Source organism: Chionomys nivalis, chromosome 2 (assembly GCF_950005125.1).
Source record: "Chionomys nivalis chromosome 2, mChiNiv1.1, whole genome shotgun sequence".
Lineage (NCBI taxonomy): Eukaryota > Metazoa > Chordata > Mammalia > Rodentia > Cricetidae > Chionomys > Chionomys nivalis.
Window position 1 is genome coordinate 88,757,144 of NC_080087.1, and position 22,510 is coordinate 88,779,653.

Below are 22,510 nucleotides of genomic sequence, written 5' to 3' on the forward strand. Positions count from 1 at the left end.
CTAGTCCTCCCTCTGGGCCTCAGAGCCACACATCCTGCATGACTTAATCAAATCAGCCCCATGTCGTGGTCCTCCACCACACTACAGCATCTTTAAATTTTGTTTATGCTTAGTTTCTGTGTCAGAGTGTTGCCTGCATGTATGTTTGTGGACCATGTGGGTGCCTGGTGCCCTTGGCGGGTGTTGGTTTCCCTGAAGTTGGAGTTACAGGCAGTTGTGAGGCACCACATGGGAGCTGGGAAAGAGTTGGGGTTCTCTGCTAGAGTAGCGGTCCCTTAACTGCTAAGGCACCACTCCAGCCCCTTCAGCATCTTTAACTAATTTCCACAGACAGACAGAGTATGAGAGTCAGTGTCCTTGTCAAGAGAATGGGTGTGGACACACAACCTTCGTACAATGGCAAATGGAAGCACAGAGATGGGGAGGAAGGCCCTAGAGCACTCATGCCTCCCTCCTGGCTCGTCTCACTCCCAGAGGTTCCCTCTCTCTCCCTGAGGTCACCCAGGCAGGGTCTTCACCTGTAGTCGGCGCTGTCACTCTGCATAGACTATGGTTGTTCACTTCCGTGGCTGATTCGCACCACAAGCTTTAAGATCCTGCTTTATAGTCAGCTTATAAGTGGCCAAGTTAAAGGCCTTGGGGACCCCATCCTTGACAGGTTTGGTCTGCTGGGCATGGACAGTGACTAGTCCAACCTGTTTCTGGGATCATGGGAGACGTACCTGCCCTACCACCTAGCACTCCCTTTAAGTACCCTGAAATACACCAGAAATCCAACCATCACTGTGGCTCCTGCCTCTGGGACTTCTGGAGTCTCAAGGGGGAGAAAGACATTAATCAAATAATTGCCCAGATAACAAAATGTGACAAGATCTGAGATAGAAAGAACTACGGGCAATGTTGGGAGCAGGGTCCACATGATCCCAAGGCAAACGTGGCTGCCTGCTATTTTCCCTTGACTCATCCTATCTGCTAGGTTCAAATTATCAGAATACTTAAACTTTAAATGCTCAGGTCTGGTGTAACTTCAGCTTCCTCTGACCGAAGGTGCTTCTGCTGTTTCTCGTTTGAATTGTCTCATCTTCCTTTAATCTCTCAACCTTCAGCTCGTAATCTTTCACTGTGCTTCTGTAATGCCTTTTAGACAGTTTAACTCATTGTCTGTGTCTCTTTACACCACGACCCCACAACAATTTCAAGTGGTCTTTGTCTTAAATAAAGGTCCTGGCCTGCCCAGTTTCAAGTGTTTTGTTCTTAAGGACGCTGGTTGTGTTTCAGGGGACTTAACATTCCCTTACCTAGTCTTTTGCTTTTTGTTGTTTTCTGTTACCTGTGTTGCTGGAGAGCAAAGCCAGGGTCTCATGCATGCTGGGAAAGCTTTAGACAGGGTCTCACTGGGTAGCCATGGTTGGCCTGGAACTCACAGAGATCCACCTGCCTCTGCCTCCTGGATACTGTAATTAAAGATGTGCACCACCACACTTGACTGATTTCACACCTTGAAATCTTATCTCTATTTTCTCTACTTTAGCATTTGACTTTTGTTCTTCCCAGGTACTTAATCCTTGTTAAGTTTCTTTTCAGTTTCTTTGTTATTATTTTGTATCGCTTCATATTTAGATTTATGCACACACACACATACACACACACACCTTATTTGATTGACAAGTAGCAGCAAGTCTGGCACAAGGCCATAGAAGTGACACCTTCTATTAGATGGTTAATACATACATACATATATATATATATATATATATATATATATATATATATATATATATATGGGTATGTAGTGTGTGTGTGTGTGTGTGTGTGTGTGTGTGTACTGGGATGGAAGGCAAGACCTTATACATTTTAGGCAAGTATTCAACTGCAGAGCAATGCCTGCACCCTTTATTGATGGGTTCTAGGCAAATGCTCTGCTGCTGAACCACATACCACCCACCCCTTATCACTATGCACTGGATAGCCCCTCTATGACTGAGCTAGGCCATGGCTGATGCCTTTTTCTTTCAAGGAAAATGATGTCTTTGAAGTTGACCATCTAGTTACCTCCAAATGATGACTAGCTCTTTCAGCAATTATTCCTGAAAACAAAACAAATATCAATTTGCCCACCTATGCTACTTACCCAATAAAGCCATGTGGGCCTCCTTTTCCAGGAAGCACCACAGATACCTTGCCTATCTACCTATTTACACTGTAATACCTGCCAGGCTCAAGGCAGGCTCACCCATGTTCTCTAAGAGTTCTCTATCTCGTTCTGTGCTGGCATCAGGGAATCCTGGGGGAAAGAAGTCACCATGGTGAGGTGTGGATTCTGGAAGGCTCCGGCACCTGAGACACCATTTGTTTTGGATGTGGTCAAGACAAGTCACATTGAACACAACTGAATTTGGTTTTGATCCTTTTTCCTAAAACAGAGAAACTCTACGGTTTGAATTTGTTTTTCTCTGACTGCAATATTAATATGTGATAACATTAGAAGATGATAAACCAAATATATTTCCAATTGGGGCAGGAAATTCACTTTTCCTGGAGGGGTGGCGCCTGCCAGGTTGCCCATGCAACTCACTAGACTCAGGAGGTCCTGACAAAAGAAAAGGAAGCGGACATGAACACAGGAGGGTGAGAAGGAAAGAAAACACCAGCCCTAACTCTTCTATCCTGAGGCAATATCCTGGGACAGTTCTGTTCCAGATGTTTCTATAAACACACACACAGAGAGAGAGAGAGAGAGAGAGAGAGAGAGAGAGAGAGAGAGAGAGAATAGCATGGCAGCTGGGAAATTATCTCAGAGATTAAAAGCACTAGCTGCTCTTGCAGAAGACCTGGATTTGGTTTCCAGCACCCACACAGGAGCTCACAACCACCTGTAACTTCAGTTCTGGGGGATCTGATGCCTTCTTCTGGCCCATGCAGGTACTGCATACATGGGATGCACAGGCATGCATCAGGCAAAACACCCATACCACCCATACATGCAGTCAAAGTATAAAATAAAAATTAAATTTAAGTATGGAATGCATTCTCATTTTTACAAAAAGAGGATCTTACTGAACCAATAGTCCACTTTTGTCAGGTAATGGATACAAGGCGAATTTTTCATATGTTGGTGGCAGTCCTGAAGAGTCATTTGCAAACGCATAACTGCACAGCTCCTGTACTTAGTGACCATGGTTTCCTAGGGTATTCTTTTTCAAAGGACATTTGAACAGTTTACAGTTTTATCCTCATAAAATGAACTTCTATGTACATTCTAGATCAAACATCTCTGTCAATATATAAGCGTGTCTATGAAAAAGTTCATAAAAGATTTAATCAGATAAGACATGTGGAGACATGTGTCAAACTATTCTCCAGAAAATACATGTGTGGATATACACACATATATGTGTGTATACATGGACACACACACATGCGCACACCAACTGGCAGTCTAGGAGTGTCCGATGTCTCCTAACCTTAAAGACCACACACATTGCCATCAACTTCACAAGTCTCCATCAGCTTTTGAAGAGCCGGTCAATTGGTGAGTTAACCAGAGGGCCTTCTTCGTCACTCTGAGGGCTGGCCAGATGAACACATTTCCATATGTTTCTGGGCCATTTGCTCTTCTTCCTCTGGGACTCCCATGCCCATATTTTGAGGACTGAATGACAGCCTTCTTGGAACCGGGTGTGCCGGGTCAGAGAGTTTCTAGGTCAAGCAATGCTGAGCAGTCAAGTGGAGATGACAGTGGGAATGGAAGCTCAGTGAGGGAGCAGTGTGCACCTAGGAGGTCTAGACTGTCTGACGGGGGGGGGGGGGACTGCACTGGGGAAGAAGACAGAGAAGCAGGTGGGGAGGAAGGGAGGGAGGGAGGGAGGGAGGGAAGGAGGGAGGGAAGGAGGGAGGGAAGGAGGGAGGGAGGGAGGGAGGGAGGGAGGGAGGGAGGGAGGGAGGGAGGGAGGGAGGGAGGGGCACTGGAGGCTGGGCAATGCTGTCGAACGTTTTGTGCAGTTTTTCGTCTCTTTACTTGGTCAACACTCACTAAACACGAGCTCGTGGACAGTCAACCACTCCCCTTGTTTCAAGTCATTTTACGAGTTTGTAGGGATACACCAGGGATAGCCACTTCTAAGCCACATTTCCTGCCTCTTCATGCACTTCCATTCTCTCGCTGCTGTGGACCAAACCCAGGTCTATGCACATGCTAAGCCCTACACTACCACTCAGGCATATCTGAAACCTCCAAATTTTGTTTTCTATTTGGAAAAGAAAAGTGAAAACAAACATTTTTTCCTGAACTTAAAACTACGCTGTCACTATAAAAAAAAAAAGGAAGGATATACAGAAGTCTATCTTTACACTAATAAAAATTACTCCCGATCTCATTTAACCTGCAGAAGGGAAAAAGTGAATCTAAGAGAGGCAAAACAAACAAACAATGACAGCAACAACCAAGATCTTTGGATCCCAAGGAGGTGCAGGGTGTGACAGTGTCCACAGCGGCCACTTAGTGGATCAGCGTCTCCCACCTCTCCTGACCCCATTGTAAGGTCACAAGTCTGCTGGCTTGATTATGTACCCATGAGAATGTGTTCAGTTCTTCAAGATATCTTCTCTGCTCTTATTCTGAAAACCTTGCTCTTATTTTCAAGAAGGATGTGGACAAGGACACTGTCATACAGCTCCATAAAGGAATCCCACTCTACCTGCTGTTTTGAAGCTGCCCCCACTTTCTTTCCATTCAACATTGTATCACAGTTGCCTTGCCAGTTCATAGACACAAGTCAGCCTCGTGCATTTAATGGCTGCAACGACACCCATTGCTGACCTTTGATTATTGGCTGTTTGGATTTCTTCTTTTCTGAGCTGCCTGCTCATGTCCTTTGACCATCTTTGTATTGGAGGATTTGTCTTTCCCATATTGATTGGTTATGACTTTATCCTTTACATTGGGAATATTAACCCCTTGTTTGCCTGAAATGTAGCCTGTGTTGGTTCCTTTGTACTTTACAATAAGGCTTGAGAAGGTGTCTGTCTGTCTTTGAATGTACACTGTTTGGAAATATTTAATTTTCTGCAGTTACATACATCTAACAAATACTTGTCAAACATCACAATATTCCAGAGCAGCACTGACAGCTGTGCTTTTCCGGAAGGGTTGATGGTTCTGATGTCACAGAGTAACCAGGGCATTGCCTCTCCACAAGTGCAAAACCACTTACACTTTCTCTGTAGCCATTATATGTGTCTGTTTATTTTTCACTGTTCCTGTAACTCCTTGACATAGCAGTGACTTCCTTTACCCTAAAGAGTGAATTAGAAATGTCAGTTGTGATGCTGCACGCCAGTCACCCTAGCACTTGGGCAGGTGAAGTACCACAGGTTGCAGGACAGCCTGAGCTATATAGTGAGTTTGAGGCCAACCTGGACTATATGAGACCCTCTCTGAGACATCCAAAGTAAAAATGTAAAAGGCATGAAGGTCCTCAGCTCTCTGCAAGACCCAGGACCGCTGTACAGCAGACTCCATTTTCCCAATGGCTTCTCTGAACACTTCAGGAATGGAGTCTAAGTCCATCACTGGGAGACAAGTGCTGGAGCGGAAGTGAGAAAGGGGGATCTCCAGTAGGGATGCAGGCCGATGACACCATGGAAGCCAGTGTGGAAGTGTGTGCTACCCCAGGTAGACACCCTCCACAGGGGACTCTCGCATCCACACCTCTGTGTTTACTGCATCTCTGTTCACAAGCGCCAGGACATGGAGCCAGCCGAGATGTCCACCAGCAGCTAAACTGATGAAGAAAGTGTGAAACACACAGGCAGTGCAATTTTATTCATTCATTAGAAAAGGACAAAGACACCCTGAAAATGATCGGGAAAGGTATGGAAGTGGAAATCAATATGTTAAGTGAAGTAAGCCAGATTCAGAAGTCAAATACTGCAAGTTTCCTTCTATCATACAGAAACAGCAAGGGGACTTTGTAGGGGGACGAGGTCTAATGAACAAGGTTTAGGGAGCAAAGAATAATGGGAGGACAAAAGAAAGAAAAACATTGTTCTCTGTAGTATGCAGAATTTGGACTCATCCATATAATGAGAAATATATATATATATGTACGTGTGTATATTTATGTACGTATGTGTGTGTGGCATTATTTGAGAGGAGGAGGGAGACCAACAAGGAAAGGAGATGGGGATGTGTAAGATCAAACAACAATGACACCCACTTCATATTATAAAAGAAACCCTGACTCCCAACAGTCTACTTTTGTACAACAAACTCCTGACTGCTTATTCAGCAGAGACCAGGACCTTGGGATAAATTCACATATGGTTTTTGTTTGTTTGTTTTTGTTTTTCGAGACAGGGTTTTTCTCTGTAGCTTTGGTGCCTATCCTGGAACTAGCTCTTGTAGACCAGGCTGACTTTAAACTCACAGACATCTGCCTGCCCTTGCCTCCAATGTGCTAGGACTAAAGGCGTGTGCCACCACCACCCAGCAAGAAGTTCACGTATGAAGGAGAGACCAAAACCTACTCAGTCTTGCCAGTGACCAGGAAATGGCTTCCCAACACTGGGTCCAGGAGCACTTCGGCAGCTGTAGCCCAGCTTCATGGCTCAACCCCGGAGCTGTGATGTCAGACAGGCCCAGCAGGCAAGATGGGGACTGAGTGCTTTCCTTCCGGAGATCTTAAACTCTTAACATCTCCAAGCTTCCCTTTCTCTGTACTTAGAATGACGGCAGGTGTGCTAACCACTTATGGATGTTTGCTAAAGCAGGTGGGACAAGACAGCACAGGGCATGGCAGGTTCTCATGAACATTAGGTTGCAGCAAGCATGGGCGGCAATTACGGAAGGTGGAACCCAGTGGTTAATCTTTAAGGTACAGGAGTGGTTGAGAACTTTGCCATAAAGCATATCCCCTGATACCTACTTTGGAGACTGAGTCATTGTCCCAGATGATAAGACTGAGCCTCTGCATGACAGGGTAAGACATTCTGTCATACCCTGAACAATGTCTGGCAGCACCAGAGTTCAGAGAGGAAAGGAAGCGAGAAAGCAGCTGGCCACACTGCCATGGCATGGGCACGAGCACCATGGGTTAAATGAAAATGATTCCACAACAAGGTGGGAATCTTGCTGGGAAGGAATCCAAAGTCCCACCCCCAAGATCATCCATCATCAGAAGACATGGGCTGGACATTGTGGCTGGTAAGATACCACATCTCTCCAAGATTCTAGAACCAAGAGTGGTCTTTGAGTTGCAAGACCACTCCAGACACTGCTTCTGGTTGAGTTCCATCCATGGCGGTGACCGTGGCTTGTTGGTGGCACAAGGGGGACACCTTTGCTGGGGCCAGGATGTCAAGTGAACTTAATCCCATTCCCAGAAAACTCCTGATCCAAGGAATCTAGTCTAATATTTGCCTCTATTCTTTAAAATACAAGAGCATTTTAGGCTGGGTGTTGTTGCCTGGTGCCAGCGTTGGGAGGCTGAATCAGAAGGACGGGAGTTCAAGGCCAGCTTGGGCCACACAGAGAAACACTGGATTAAAAAGCTCAAACTCAATGCAATCAAAAGTATTTCAAAGAATATCTAAATGATTACTATTAACACTTCTGAGATTATTAATTAAAATAATAGAAGACATTCCTTGGGAAAAAAAAAAACCACTGGCTTCATTGGTCAAAACAGCCAGTCTATAGGTTGAGCTCAGTGAGGGAACAGGAGAAGGATACAGCTTTGACGGAGTTCTAAACCACTGTGGGTGGAGAAACACCCGTGAGGTCAGTCTGGAAGAACCCATCTCCGTCCTGCGTCCCCTAATGGCCACCATTCTCTTGTCCCTTGCTGGTGGCAGTAAGGAGTACATGTTCTCAGCAGATTTGTGCCGGAGGAATCTTAGCTGAGGCCAAGAGTGATGTGAGTCCCCCGAGACCTTCATCCTCCAAGCTTAGGAGATCTGGTGAAGTGGTCCAAATGACGGCTTTATCCAATAAGATAGGACAAAACATACAAGACACATCACATGTAAGAAAATTTGGGATAGTGTCTACAATTCTGATATTAAAGAGGAAATGTAAAATTATATTGTTCCAAAATTATGGAACCTTCCAGTTCAGAAAACTATGCATGATTAGAAAACTATCCTATGAAGGATAACAGATGGATGAGGGATAGATGATAGAGAGGGAAGACAACAGGTGGATCAGTTTACCAAGAGAGAACAGATAAATAATTAACAGATATAGACAGATGATGGATGGATGGATGGATGGATGGATGGATGGATGGATGATTCTTTCCTCTGAATAGACTGACTTTCAAGTGAAATAAACACATACTGTATATAGAAGCATACTTTTTATTGATTGTAATTATATTATTGAAGATGAGCTGTTCTGGGAAAAAAAGAGGTAGTCTTTAAATACATCAAGCCACAAATAATAAGGCAGCGATTTATTAAGATGACATATTTTAAGTAAAAATTAGAATTCTATTTCAATGGCATTTTGAAATGAAGAAAAGGAAGAACCAAAATATGAGTGAAAAATAGCCAGGCTTATTTTTATTCTTGGCACTGTAACCTAAGGCCCAGATGCAAACAGTGACGGCGCGGGGGACTCAGCCACAGTGGGTGATGCAGGGTGGGGCTGCTCCTGCCTTCTGGCTGCCCTCGCTCTGCTTGCCCCCTCCCTCCACTCCCCCTCCCCACTCTCCACCCCGCTCCCCAGAAGGCCAGCACAGTACAGGCAGGAACCTCCAGGCCATTAGCCGGGGGTGGGGGGGGGTGGGGGCTTTGAGTGACTGAGTCAACTGTCCTAAGCCTCAGTCTCCCCTGTGACCCTGTTCATTCAGACAGTGAGCTCTTGAAGGGCTCAGAGCCTGAAATGTGCTAGCCTCCTCCACTTCTTGTTCCTTATGCGTGCATCCCCTTCAGTAATCTGTGCATTGGCCGATCTCAATTTTTCTGTCCACTGAAGAGGGCTGGGATTTCTCCATTATTGCAAAACGTGTAAGTGAATGACTAAATGGGGTTACACATCTGGCTACGAGTAACTGGCGAGGACATGGCTAAAACTTCAATACACACTGGTTACTGGTTATGGAGGCACACACCTTCAATCCCAGGACTTGGGAGGCAGAGACAGATGGGTCTCTGAATGTCAAGGCCAATGTGATCTATGTATTGGGTTTTAGGCCAGTCCAAAGCTTACACAGTGATACTCTTTCTCAAAAAACGCTAAAACCAAAACAAACAAACAAAAAACTTCAGTAAGTGAGTTGACTGTAGACCCTGCTAAGGTCTGACATATTTTTTCTTCCTTGGCAGTACTAAAATTGACCTGGAGGGGTGTGTGTGCTAGGCAAATGTTCCACCAGCACCAAGCACCATTAAGCTGTCTTCTTTTTAGCTCTGACACAGGATTTCACTAGGTTTGTCAGGCTGACTTTACATACCCCAAGCAGACTGTCAGTGTGTGATCCTCCTGCCTCAGCCTCCTGAGCAGCTGGGATTACAGGTATGCATCGTCACATACCTGGTCCCTGCTTTGTCCTTAGGCATGAACTTGCACATGAGCAGCGTGGGATCTCCATGCTGTTGGAGCACACGCTCATGTGACTGCCTGAGGAGCACCCCTTCCTTTCTTGCTCTGGGATGTTCTAGTCCTGCCCCTATTAGGCGGGAGTGAGCCGGATGCTTTTTCTTTCCAACTCTGCTAAAGTAAAGGGAGGCTAGGTCATATTTGAATGTCTTCACTTTTAAAAAGGGAACCAGGCATAGGTTCTGCTCAAAAGTCTCCTTTGGTGATAAAGCTTACCGCACAACAAAAGAGTGGGGTGTGCAGAAGCAGCCTCTTTCTTGTCTGCACTGGATGCGGCTCTCCTGCATGCTGGGTTATTGTGCATAAGGAATGCCCAGCCAATGGCCAGCCTACAGGTGGCTTATGCATGTTGTGATAAGATGTAAATGTAGCAGAAAGGTCACCAGAAGACTAGATCATTACTATTGTGGAAGTCTGACCATTCTGCATTCAGAACATTATCGATGAGTCAAACTGTTCCCAGCGCATCTTAGACACACACACCTGGGTGCACGCCCACAACTGATGAGCATTGTGGCTGCCAGTGTTTCCTTACGTGTGCTCCAGTGTCCTCAGGTGCTCCTTTCTCTGCATTTCAAGAGTGTGAGGTGGAGGGGCAGGACTGCTGCTGCTTGGCTCATAATCCTCTGTCTTAAACAGAGTGCATGGCCTCGGAGGCAGGTCCCCCAGGAGGCTCCCAAGTACCCTGTTCTTGATCTACCGCACTGCAGAATGCTTTCTTCTGCACCCTCAAGCAGAGAGAAGTCACACTATCACCGGGTAACACGAATTAGTAGCTGGACACTCCTTGCTCCATGTGCTAGGACTCATCATAATGAAAGCCCTTCCTCGGAGGCAAGCGTGAGCCACTCTGGGGCAAGCTTGAAATGGTAGCCATCACCTACATCCAGGGGCGGCGGTGCCACACCAGTGCTTCCTGAGCCCTTTCTGATCTTTGTTCTTCAGCGTCATTTCCTTTGCCTAGCTGGACTGGCCAACTCCCCTGTCCATTCAGCAAACAGGCTAACACTGTATGCACAGGTAGTGCAGAACCTGTTCCCTGCCTTCAGCAAACTCACTGTGGCTCAGCCTACCATCCTGGGTCCAGATAAACAAGTATGCAGATCAGATAGGTAAGTGATCTTCCCCCTCCTCCATCCCAGCAAAAGGGACTCTAAGAACCCGAAAAGGTGTTTATAGAGGACCATTAGGACCCCTAAGACATGAAACTGTGAGCTGGTGGGCTGGGGCAAGGAGAGAAAACTCCACAGATGCCCTGCATCCCAGCTAAGTCTAGCCAGTTCTGGTTTGCGTGCGCCTGTGTGTCACTGCGATCCAGTACCCGACATAAACAATTTACGGAGGAATAATTCATTCTGGTTCACAGTTTCAGACCAGTTGGTTCCTCAGGAACCTTGAGAAAGTGAACAGTCCTTCAATATATTCACACAGATAATGTCCATCAAGGGTCTGCTACAAACACCCTTGCCATCCTGTGGCAGCTGTTGGCCGACCAGGGAGGGGACAACGGCATCAATGCAATGAGCTTCCTGTCCGTACAACAGCAAGGCACCCTCCCACTGCTGAAGCTGTCATCTTAGGCTCGGTGGAGGGACCAGTGAAACTGAGCCACTCCTAGAAGCAAAGGCCCAGCTCATGTGTGAGACATCAAAAACCTCACCCTTGCTTTACCTTGGGTGACTGGCTAAGTCCACCCCAGTCCTACCCAGAGGCCTTCAATCTCCAACTGGCAGAACCAAAGAAAATACTGTGTGATCCCGCAAGCCATGGAAATGTGTGAAAATCTGCAAGGAACCAACATTCCTTGGGTCTGGGTGACAGCTGTTCCCATGGTGCAAACTGTGTGCTTTTTGGGTCAGTGAAGCTTCCTCTAATGGTGCAGTTTGTCACTATGATCACTATGCAACTCAGGGGTTCACCAGTTGCACCTTATTACAGTTCTTCTGTGAAAATTTGCCAACCAACTCCATTCTCCATTCACAACCGATCATCCGGGACTTAAAAATAAAGAAAAAGATCTTTGCTCTTTCTTCATGATAACCGAGGTGGGAGGCACCCACCCAGTGAGGAGAAGGAACAGCAGCCCTGGTATCTCCACGTGGTTCTCTATGTGGGTCTCAAAGGTGTTTTCAGCCCCCTGGTATGACAGTCACAGAAAGCGGAAGGCATTATTAATCCCCAGGTCTGCTGGCCCCAGAGCCCATAAGCACTGTTTCCCCGGGACCTGATGTCATGGAACATCCAATAAGTGCAGCTTAAGAGACCTCAGAACCATGATGTGGTTTTCCCAAAATACCCAGCAGGTCTAAGACTGAGTGTGGCCCAACTCTGACCTATTTCTGAAGGGCGGGGAGAACTCCAAAGAATTCTCAGTCCTGCCTCCACCACCTAGCGGCTTTAAAGAAGGCTCCAAATTATGGATCTGTTTTTCTTCTTTCTCTTGGTCTATGTGTCTATAAAATGAACCTTTTAATCCAGCAAAGCTTGTCACATTTTCAATTTCTGTGCTAAGTAAAACAACAAAAAGTAAATTATTGTTGCATATGTAATGGACATTAGGGGGGAAAAAGTATGAAAGAAATTCTATTAAGCCCACTGCCTGGTTACCTCGTTCCCAACATGGGCAAGTCTGCATAGGAAGCAAAGCCCTACATCTTCTCTAACAAAGCTCTGACGTTCACGAAAATGTCAGCGAAAGTTGCCAATAAATACTAACTGAGGCTGGGGACCAGGAAGGAGAAGCGGGTTTATTTGCACACATTTTCATTAGCACACGCGTGCGCGCGCGTGCACACACACACACACACACACACACACACATGCCCCAAATGATGATGCCTGCCCAGAACATGTGCCTTGAGAGATTGGGCTGGGGGTGGGGAAGAAGGGAAAAAGTGAATACCAGCAAGGAAGATATTTAAGGAAAGCAATGATTGAACTTTAAAAAAAAATACTGCAGACTCAAAATGCTTGGCGGCAGACTGACTGCTATTTTGGCCAGAGCTGTTGATTTCTGAGAGGTTTTCTGCTTTTATACATTTGCGTCTTGCACATGTGGGGTGTGATGAGGCTGAAATAGGTGTGGCCGACTTTGAAATTCAAGCTCCAGACGGCTGTGGTCCCAGAAGAGGAAAAGGGGTCTTGCCAGGGCTGGCTGGTCTAGTCGGACACAACCTCGGCTAGTTCTGTGACTACCTCAGTACACGCCTTATCTCCCCTGCATTTAAAGGATTTACCTATCTATCCCGCTGCAGACCCACTCATTGAGTAAGCGCCAACAGCATATGATTGTGTTAATTAATCTGGTATTGTGAATAAAGGCGCAGCTGCAATGGTCTCGTGGATACGTTGTCAAAAGAAAACAATGTAACGTTAAGCCGCTGACTGCATATTCTGTTACAAAGAGGGTTTATGAGAAGTTAAATTCATAAATCACAGATCGTTTTATAATAATAATAAATAATATCTGACCTTTGAAAGGGAAGGCTTGAGTGTTCTTCATTTTGCCTTGAAATATGTTCTGATATATGATACCTAAGCTTTAACCCAATTCTTTGTTTTGAAAACAAACATTCCCCAGAAATGATGGGATGGGAGAAGGAGCTATAGAAATGACCTTTGACTGCCTGAGATCTGTACCATTGTAGTTCTAACAAAGATCAGAGCCCAAAATATCAAGTTAAAAGAAACACTGTTGGCATGTGTCCAGTGTCTCATATAATAAAAATGCAATTTCTAATACTATGCAGAAATGGAGAGAAAGGGGACATTCATTATGGAAGGGGAAAAAACATATTATTTACATGGGTTTTCTCTTTCTTTATGCAGATAAGGCACAGAGAGCACTTTCTGTCTAATTAGTATTCTGTGTCCATGGGCCAACCTTCCCACCCCCACTCTCACCCAAAACACAGCCATATTTTGTGCCCAGCCCTACAAATATACATCCAGTTGGCGAATGAGGTGAAGAAGATAGAGTCAGACAAAAGGAAATAAAATCTTGTGTTTGGGTACTTAATCTATAGTCATAAACTGTAGCCAAAGTTGGGGCATAGCGTGAAGCTGATCAAGGACTGTAAAGTTGAAGTATGGTTAACCGGATTTGATAAAGTATGTTGTCTTGTGTATCTCCAAGAAACACTTAAAGAAAAGAAAAAGGAATCCTTGAGTTTCTCCACTGGATCCTGCACAGAGGAGAGAGTAGTAGTCCTCACACACTACATTAAGTGCTGATTTTGGGGGGCCTGAGGTACTTGACTATAGTTCCCCAGTGTCTATTGTTCCCACAGAGGGCCTCTGTATCTCTCAGTGTCTCTGCGACACTTTTCAAGTGAGAAATCCGTTTGAGAGGGAAGATAAACTGTTCACCCTAGGAATCTGGGAAGGGGAGGGCAAGAGGCACAGATGAGGTGGCTCTGATGTGTGTGCCCCCTTCCTTTGTTCTGAAGAACATAACAAAAGACAGCTATTTTTAGCTATGGATTGGCATTGTATTACCAGGTACAGTGCATCGACCTGATAACAGGAGAGGGACTCCGGGCTCTCCACAACAAACACTGCCGTGTCGCCAGCAGAAGCAACTGCAGTTCAGACACACCAGGGAACAAAGCTGGAGGAACAATCCGAACCAAAATATTGGGCACACAGACATGGGGACTCCTGGCTTACTTGGTTTGGTTTGTACCATCAAAGGAACAGCTCTCGGGAGTGTCAGCCAGGCTCAAAGTAGCTTCTCTTCAATGCTGTTTTGAAGGAATTTATGGGGCAGGAAATTACAATTATCAAAAATGCCCCCATGCTCCGGGTATGGCTGCAGCTTGTCATACGAGCTGCCAAATCTGAGGGAGGGGCATTCTGTCCTTTGGACACACCAACCATGCTTTCTAGAGAGCTTGACAGAACCCAGAACCACAGTTGAGCCCTTGTCTGACTGGATTTGATGATTTCTTCACCTCCCAGCCACAGCCCCGTGTCTCCAGCACCCACACAATTCTGTTCCCTGCTGACACCAACCATGACTCTGTTCCAGGGGCAACCGGCCCTTTGTACGCAACCCTGGGTCACCTGAGACACACGGGCTTTATTATTATGAAATTTTTCTTATCAAATCCACTTTTTGTTTGGTTCTTTTTAAAAAGTTATGATTTATTTAACTTTATTTTATGTGCATTGGTGTGAAGGTGTCAGAATCCCTGAAATTAGATTTACAGATAGTTGTGAGCTGCCATGTTGGTGCTGGGGATTGAACTGGGTCCTCTGGAACAGCAGTCAGTGCTCTTAACCAGCGAGCCATTTCTCCAGTCCTGTTTGTTTTAAAATGTAAAATCCTCTCCTTTTTTCTCCGAGGACAAGCCAAATTACTTAATATCTCCCTGGACTATGAGGGCACTCGGGACACACTAACCCTTTAGGTAACAAGGAAAAGGAGAAGGAAGAAGAAGAGAAAGAAGAGGAGGAAGAGGAGGAGGAGGAGGAGAAAGAGGAGAAAGAGGAGAATCTGTGTGGCAAGGAGGATCCTACAGAGACCTCATAACTTATCACAACAGTGAGAAGGAGCTCACCCTCTGCTGTCTCGGCACACTCCCTAAAGGCTTTGGGCTGTGTCTTCCCTGCCCAGCAGTTTCCTCATCAGCCCACTGGAGATCCAGCCAACAATAGGATCTCCCTCCCAGAGACTAAATGCTCCAAGAAAGGAAGAATTCTAGAGATGAATATTCATGACTCGTCCTCTGAATTTGGATCTCACCCTGGAGCCCAGGCTAACCTTGAACTCATGACCTTCCTGCCTCAACTTCCCAGGTACTGAGGTCATAAGTGTGTGTTAGCATGCATGGGCACTTCTTTAGCATCTCAGTCTTCCACATTTTGTTTGTAGAAATATTCCACTTCTATTATAAAAATTCAGAATATTGAGGAAGGAACAAAACAGGAATGAAATCCCACTAATTCTACCACAGGCTGGTGCCCTGTCAGCTGATCGTGCATAGCTCTCTCTGGCTACATATTTTGAGGTATGCTTGAAACATACATTCACATGTATAGCTCATGTTTAAAACTCTCACTATTTTAAATTTTGGGTGGGTGGAGAGGTAGCTCAGTGATAGAGTACTTGCTTACCAATCACAAGGCACAGGGTTCAGTTCCCAGTACCACGAAAAGCAAAAAGATTAGAGGGGAGATAGAGAGATAGCTCAGCAGTTTAGAGCACTTGCTGCAGCTCACACCAATTTACAGTTCCTGTTTCAGGGAATTTGACACCCTTTTCAGCCTCTGTATGGATGCTTGAATGAGAACATATATGCACTCACCCTCACATACTCACATACACAATCTAAAAAAGTAAATAAAATTTACATTAGTGTGTGTGTGTGTGTGTGTACACTCACATAGCGGTGGTGGAAGGTGCAAATATGATGGTGCGCACATGGAGGTCAGAGGACACCTTTGTGAAGTTGGCTCTCCTTGTTGTACCTTACCTTGGTTTCAGGGATTGAACTCGGGTCTCCAGGCTTGCGTGGTAAACACTTTTACCCTCGGTGACAGCTTGCCAGCCCACATCTACTACTTAAGCTAATTCTATTAACAATAACAGACGAAAATAAAGTATCTTCATTAACTTAAATAAAACTTTATATTCAACTATGTAAACAAAATGGGAGATACATATAGTTTTATCCGCCAGTTTTCTTTTCTGGTTGTCTCCAAGCTGTTGTCTTCAGTGCATGACGGTTATCAGCTATAAATAGTGGAAGTTTTCTGTAGCTGTGACCTCCGTCTTGCTTCAGTGCAGGGATTTCAATGCCCTGTTTAATTGAGCTCCCTGGGAGAGAAGAGCCTCGTCCCTTTGGGTTCAGAAAACTGTCTTCCTGACACATGTCTTCCAAGTTCTAGTTTCCAAAAAGGAAGTTCAGCTGTGGATCTGAGGTTCCTGTCCCAGTGAATCTCCAAGGGCCCCCGTGGCCCCTGCACTTTGGGAAGCATTCTACACAACGTCCCAATTTAGCGTGATCTATCTGTTCAGAAATCTTGAGTACCAGCCCTGGCCCCTAATGAGACTCTATGGCTGCAGGAATAGCAAGTGATGTATAAAACGCCCAACAATAATAATTCAACATAAGCTGAATTTAAAAGCATCATAAAAGCCATAAGCCAATCCCCAACAAAAGGAGACATCTTGCTAAAACCCACATCAGTGGCAAGCAGGGGCCTTGGCCACTTATCTGCTCCAAGGGGAGAGGGATGTGGAAGGGCTGTGCATTTACAGCCCAAGCGCTCTTCAGCTGGGCTTCGGGATTCTGAGAGCAACCCCCACTGCTCCTTCCCCCCACCCACTCCTCCCCTCCCTCCAGCTGCCCTCACCCCCTCTGCTTTCTTTTCTTTCAGTCAGAGGGAAGAGGGAACACCACAGCATGAAAGTATTCATGGGTTTCATGTGGGGAAGTTCTGTTGAGATTTTCAGATTGTTCTTTTACAAAATAGCTAAACACACCTCCCATTTCTTGAATTTTAAAAAAATCAATAATAAAACTTGCTCTTTGTGGAATCAGAGACATCAAATCTCACACACTCCAGGTCTGGGGGAACACAAGGAAAACACACATCGGTATTTCTTTGGTAGATCAGGAATTAATTCAAGATAATTCAGCAATTCATGCCCCCACAAGGTAGCCAAGCAGCAGGGACTCCATGTTTCTTTGAAACCTTAGAAGGCCACTGGCATGATTATGTCCAGAATAAAAGCAAAGATAGGCAATAGGGCTGAGGGCCTTGAGTAGCTCAGTGTTAGAACCCTTTCCTATCATGTATGAACAAAGCCCTAGGGTCAAGGCTCCAGGTTTGATCACCCAGACTGGGAAGAACTCTCTAGGGAATAAGACTGGGGGGAAGGACAAACGTGGAGACGACACTACCAAGAACCTGGGACGTGTCGTGGCGGCCAGCAGACATCCCACATGAGCTGGGTAATATTTCTGGAGAAAGTTGCATCCTGATATTTTAAGCTGAGAGTTTTATTGCTGCTGAGACCATACAGTTGAAAAGGAAATTGAACAGCCTTCTCTCTAAATCATCTGATTTATAGAAATTGAAATTGATTCATATAATTGGAGACCACTAATTATAGGAGTTGAAGAAGAAAGATTGTATGCCAAAGTTCTAATTGCTGAACTATCAAAGTTAGTCAAGATTTGTTTCAGGGAAGAAAGAAAATTATCCTTTTCTGTGGGGTGCCAGGGACAACGGTCACTGTGTTAGTTTACTGCCATCTCTTTGGACGCCGCAGAAGCCTTTCTGAGAATAAAACATGAGGTCTGAACTTCCTGAGATATGCAGCGAGGGCTGATTTTTCTAATCCACGCCATTATAATGGGAGTAACGTCAAATGTCATAAACTATATGGAGGAGAGGAGGTATGTGTTGAGCATACATACCTGTAATTCTAGTACTCAGGAAGTTGAGGCAGGAGAATCCTAAGTTCAAGATGAATGTGAACCACACAGTGAGACCCTGTCTCAAAGAAGTCAGAGGGAGGAATACCACAGTTCTATAGCCTCTTTGGAACCATCTCTTTCTTATCTTTCTTTTTCTTTTCTTTTTTTTTTTTTTTGGTTTAGGTTTTGGTTTTTTTGTTCAAGACAGAGTTTCTCTGTAGCTTTGGAGCCAGTCCTGGCTCTTGTAGACCAGGCTGGCCTCAAACTTGATGGGAAAGCTCAACCAATCACATCTGGTTAGGGTGTGGTCACCTGGAGCCCAGGTAGAAAAATCAGTGTAGGTAGGTGTGTGCTTTCTCTACGAGGTGCTCACCGGACCATTTTGGATTTCGAACCTCCCACTCTTGTAGCGTGAGTTCCCTCCTTTTTTTAATTATTAAATTATAACTGTTGTTCTTGATCTGATCTGGTTATTTATCGTACCGACTGAATACGCCAACATGAACACGAACTCACAGAGATCCACCTGACTCTGCCTCCCAAGTGCTGGGATTAATGGTGTGTGCCACCACATTTCTCCTTTACTTACCATACCATGCCTATCTTAGACCCACACAACCACGCTCTCTGGCCTGTGCCTGCTTCTTTTGTTTCTGTGAACAAGCCATCATTTTAATTGACTTCACAACTGTTCATCAAGGAGAGCGGGTTCTGTGCAATGCCCCAGTGCCACACATTTAGCTCAATTCCCATTTTAATTTTTTGACATTTTAAATGATACTATAATGAACATTTTTCACGCATATAGCTTTTTTCATACTTTGGATAAATTCCTTAAAATAGATCTTCAGAAGCAAAATTACTGGGTCAATGAGCTTAGTGTGTTATTATTCATGATGGGTATTGACAAGATGTCCTCTGTAGGGATGTCAACCACTCAGAATGCCACCAGCATTATTGGAACTCCTGGTTTCCAGAGTTTTCCTTTTTAACATTTGTTGCAATTCAGTACAGCCAAAATGACAACGGAGGCTCTATTCAAGTTTGCAAGTTTTGAACGCTGAAGAAAACAATCTGTGCTCTCTATGTTTAGTAGATTTGCTTCCCTTTCCATGAACTATCTGTCCTTGCTCTTTGTCTAACCAAGGAAATATTTATGGAACAGTAGAACCAGAGGGGCAGAAACAGTAAGGAGATTACAGAAAACACACAGGGTACCTGGAGAAAGAGAGCTCCCCCTTTCCTGATAAGGAAATGTACCCCTACTCCATCAGTGATGATTAGCAGCCCAGGCCAAGCTCAGATCATCACTCCCCAGGCTTGGCCTCTTTAAGTCAATCTTCTGCTCGGGTTCTCCTGACTTAAATTATAGCTAAAATATATAAAAGCAGGGCTATAGCGCCTTCCTTTGAGATTTGATGTTTATGCTAATGAGGAAGACCAAATAAAGAAAAAAAGTTGAGAAATCACATTAATTTGGATCCACTAAACAAAACCAACAGTGATCTGATTTTCTCCTCCACAAATCTTATAGCACTTTACAGAGTAATAGTTCTTCTAACAAAGGAACTGGCCCCTCCCGCCTCAGTCCCAGGAAAATTAAGAGCCACTGTACTGAGTTCTGCAGTCTTCTCTCAAAGGACCATGAGAAGGTAGCAACTGATGGTGACGGTGGTGGCGGCGGCAGCAGTGGCAGTGGTGGTGGTGATGGTGATGATGGGTGACAGCGATGAAGAGGAGGTGGGGAGGAAGAAGAGGAACTGGCTGAAAGAAAAGGATGATAAGGAGGAACTGGAAGAAAAAAAGAGAAAGAATTAGAAAGAAAAGAGGAGGAAGATGTGGAAAGAAAAGAAAAAAAGGGAATTGGAAGAAACAAAAGAACCAGAGAAGGAACTGGAGGAGGAGGAAGAGAAAAAGGAGAAGGGTGGCAGAGAGAATTAAAGAGACAATGTTCGACACAGCCAAACTGTTGCATTTCTGAAACAAGGATTGAAGAAAATAAATAGAGTGCTTCCTGGGTGCCAGGTGTAGAAGGGGCACAGCAGCACACCCATGACGTGGTGCAGGTGGGATGCACAGATGGGCTGGGGACCTCTGAGACCACCTGGAAGCTGCCCTGAGCTTGGTGTGACAGAGTCGGCGGACAGAGGCAGAGGTCTGCCTGTCAAAGAGAAGAAGGGGCTGTGTTACAGGGAGCACACCCCAGAAACGAAGGTACGCGGTGCTGGGAGGTGTCCAGAGTCGTTCTGTGAGAACGAGGAGAGGAGTGAGGGAGAGACACAGCTACCAAGGCCAGCCGGGCTGGCCCCGAGTGAGGGGTCTCATGAGAAAGGAGACCTTTGTGAAGGCTGCCAGATGCTTTCAACTGAGCAGTGCTTGGTCAGGCGTCACTTCTTAGACCCACCTTTTTAGATGGAACAAGGTTTGGACAGGAGCACACACTACAGGAAGAGAGACCAGACGGAGCTATTTAATGGGAAAAGTGAATCTGAAGAAAAGTTTGGTAAACACAAAGAAAGGCCTCTGTGGAGTGTGGAGAAATGGAATGGGAAAACCTTGGCTGCTTCTTGGGACTCTGGCAAGCTGGTGGGCCAGTGGGTACTTTTCACCAAGCTGGAATCAGGTGAGGCTGAGGTGCCCTGTGACATGTTGGGGAACTGTGGCACACATGTACAGATCCCAGCTGGGACTCTGGTGTCTTTTCATAGGGCACCTCTTGGAGGCGAGCTGACCCTGGACAAGGGAAGACAGTCTGCCTAAGTACCTGTAACCATGATGTGTGTCTCCCCGCCCCAAACAACAGCTGCAACCTAGAGAGGACAACGAGGCAGCATGGGAAGGGCCCAGGCAGGAGTGCACACAAGGACGGTCAAGGTCACTGCTCAGATGAGCCAAGAATGAGCAAGAAAGACACTGAATGAAGCCTCATAGCTGGCGTGAACCTGCACAGAGAGGTAGCAGGTGGGATGCCCCAGGGCATTGTCTTCTTGGGTACAAAAAACCCTCTACCAGGAAAGGCAAAGGGTGGGACTCTGTGCATAAGACCCTCACTTCCCAGGGTCCTGCATGGCCAAGGGTGGAAGAGAGGGCTGAGGACAGGGTTGAGAAATGGCATCACCGTGCGGCCACTCAGACCGAAGGCATCAACACACACTGCACTTGAGAGACAAAACGCCCACTGCCACGATGCAGGAGACTGGGTGGGGAGCTAGCAGGAGTGCTGGCCACCTGCCTGTCCACTGAACACAGTAGCTCGCTGGAAAGTTAGGATCAGTCCTTTGGAGAGAAGAACTGTTCTTGATTTTGTTTTTATCATCTGGCACGATTTTGATTCATCTTGATGAGAACTTCATTTTGCAAACCCAGGAGAATATAATTGGGGTTATTTTTTTTTAAACTCCAGGCTCAGTTCTAACTGGGGATGAGGAATTAATAAAAGCAGAAAAAGACAAGACTCTTGGACAACTATAATTATGATGCCATAATTCCCCCCAAAGCCAATAAGAACGGAGAGGCCAGGGAGGGCAGGGTCAATGTGCTGATGTACAGGCTACCAGTACCAGATTAGAGAGACAAGCATGGGCTTCTGGCCAAGCTCCAGGACTTCCAGGGTGGTACTGAGGATGTTGCCTATCATCTCTGAGAAGATGGTTATCTTCCTCGGAAGCTCCTGTGAAGACCACTTCCACGTAGGTGTGATGCTTGTCACTGGTTACAAACCTGAGTTTGTAATTCACCACCAACCAACCCAACACAAAGTCTAATTTTAGGATGCTGGGATTCAAGATGCTTGGAGTAAACCGAGGTGAGATTCTGAGTTATGGTTCAAGCAAAGTGGATGGACTAGTGAAAGACCAATATATAGCAGGACGTATTGAATGCCCACCAAGAACCACCTGAGTTGGCGGGGGGTGTTGGCGTGATTGTCAAGTGCAGGAGACTTGAAAAGTCCAGGGTAGGTGTCCAACTTACACACCTAGCGCAAGCACACAAATGCCTGCCTGTCCGCCAACATGCCCATAGGCGTGTATTAGCTCATACCCATATGTGTACAGGAGTGTATATGTACCTAAATACACACATTCTTATGCACATTCGTGCACATGTTTGCACATACAAGCACAGATGCTTGTCCAATGTATGATTGACTGAGGATTTGAATAAAGTCCAGGAAGATGAAGGGGTAAGTTTCTAAGGACTCTGGGGCATAGGTGGCAGGGACCTGAAGTGACTCTATCTTTAGCAAAGACCAAGATGAGAAACACAGTGTGAAGCACAACCAGAAATCCCTTCGGGAAATTTTAGTTCAGTTAAAAAGTGGCCCGGATAAGGAATTTGAGTGTGCTGCTCATGGTCCATGACATTGGACTGAGGGCCGAGAGGAGACTAGCTTCTTCCTTCTGCTCAGTGGGGAGAGGGTCCCAAGGAAGAAGACCACACATTCACTACGGAGAGAGACAAAAGGATCCCCAGAGGCTGT

The 22,510-nt window shown here is 45.6% G+C and overlaps 1 protein-coding gene across 3 annotated transcripts in view; it reads right to left on the bottom strand.

The window, feature by feature from the left end:
- Znf536 (zinc finger protein 536) overlaps positions 1–22,510 on the bottom strand; it is a 448,809-nt gene that overhangs the window by 193,740 nt on the left and 232,559 nt on the right. The gene's annotated exons all lie outside the window — the stretch shown is intronic.